Below are 1,614 nucleotides of genomic sequence, written 5' to 3'. Positions count from 1 at the left end.
GACATCACAATCTGTTTAACTGAGTTAACAGCAGAAACATATCCCTGCAGTCACTCATGAACTGATGACATCTCAGCAGTTGGAATGAATTAGTGAATCCTTTCCCACACTGAGCATGTGAATGGCCTCTCTCCAGTGTAAGCTTGGAGGTGTAAAATGAACATGGATGCACGTCTGAACCCTTTTGCCTGGGAGTGCGGTGGTCATTCCTCAGTGAGAATTTGGTAGTCTATCAGGAGATGGATGAAGCAATGGATCACTTGCCACGCAGGGAGCAGTTGAATGGTCTCTCCCAGCGTGAATTCGTCGGTGCTTCACCAGGGTGGATGAATCAGTGAATCTCCCTCCACACACTGAGCAGAGGAATGGTCTATCTCCAGTGTGCACATGCTGGTGTCTTCGCAGGCCCGAAGAATGAGCAAATCCCTTCCCACAAAGAGAGCAGATAAATGGCCTCTCGCCAGTGCGAACACGCTGATGCCCTTTGAGGGTGCCCAAGTGCCTGAATCCCTTTCCACAGTGAGTGCAGTGGAATGGTCTCTCCTCAGTATGAACCCGCTGGTGAGTCAGCAGGTGTGATAATTGAGTGAATCCCTCCCCCCACACAGAGCAAATAAATGGCCTTTCTCCAGTGTGAACTCATTGGTGTCCACTGAGGGCATGGAAATGCCTGAACCCCTTTCCCCAGTAAGTGCAGCAGAATGGCCTCTCCTCGGTGTGACCTCGCTGGTGAGTCAGCAGCTGGGGTGAATCAGTGAATCCTTTCCCACATTTGGAGCAGGTAAATGGCCTCTCCCCGGTGTGACTGCGCCGATGGGCTTCCAGTAAGAATTAGTAATTGAATCCCTTCCCACAGCCTGCACATTTCCAGGGTTTCTCTCCAGTGTGACTGCGTTGATGAATTGCTAGCTTGGATGGAAAACTGAATCCCTTACCACAGCCCCCACATTTCCAGAGTTTGTCACCAGCATGACTACTTCAATGGATTTCCAGCAAGGACAGAAAATCAAATGCCTTCCCACAGTCCGCACATTTCCATGGTTTCTCTGTAGCATGGGCTTCCTTATCTCTCTCCATGGTGGACAATCAGTAGAAGATTTATCCACATACATGGAGGTGCACACACACACATTAATTTCTCCCTCGTATCAATGTTGCAATGCTTTCTTACACTCTGGAACTGGTTACAGTTCTTGCCACAGTTCATGAGAACACTTGCAGTCACAGTGATGTCTGAAATATTTTTCACCGTCAAATCAGATATAAATATGCAAAGCATGGTAATATTGAAGTCTTGATGAAGTCAGTGATTGCCAAATAATGGTGAGATATATGATGCAAATTAGATGGCAGGAAATACACTGCTTCAAAGCTCCAAAGCCCCTAGAAAAATGGGATCACCAAAGCCCTGAATAAGCACAGGAAAGAAATTCAGAACACACAATTCCAGGTGCATTTGCCATTCCTGAAATCAGATCACGGTCTGACAACACCCTCTCCTGCCTCCTGGGACTGAATCCAGAATCACACTCTGTAAATCTCCGCGACCACACCCTCTCCTTCGCCTGGGACTCAGTACAGAACCACGCTCTGTAAATCCCTGTCCCACACACT

At 47.9% G+C, this 1,614-nt stretch overlaps 1 pseudogene; it reads right to left on the bottom strand.

The window, feature by feature from the left end:
* Window positions 1-210: 210 nt before the first annotated feature.
* On the bottom strand, window positions 211-1,077 carry LOC148134638 (uncharacterized; annotated as a pseudogene).
* Window positions 1,078-1,614: the final 537 nt, after the last annotated feature.

Source organism: Chiloscyllium plagiosum, unplaced genomic scaffold (assembly GCF_037043375.1).
Source record: "Chiloscyllium plagiosum isolate Xiang-an unplaced genomic scaffold, Cpla_swu_hap1 HiC_scaffold_53X, whole genome shotgun sequence".
Lineage (NCBI taxonomy): Eukaryota > Metazoa > Chordata > Chondrichthyes > Orectolobiformes > Hemiscylliidae > Chiloscyllium > Chiloscyllium plagiosum.
This window is presented reverse-complemented; position numbering and strand designations above follow the sequence as displayed.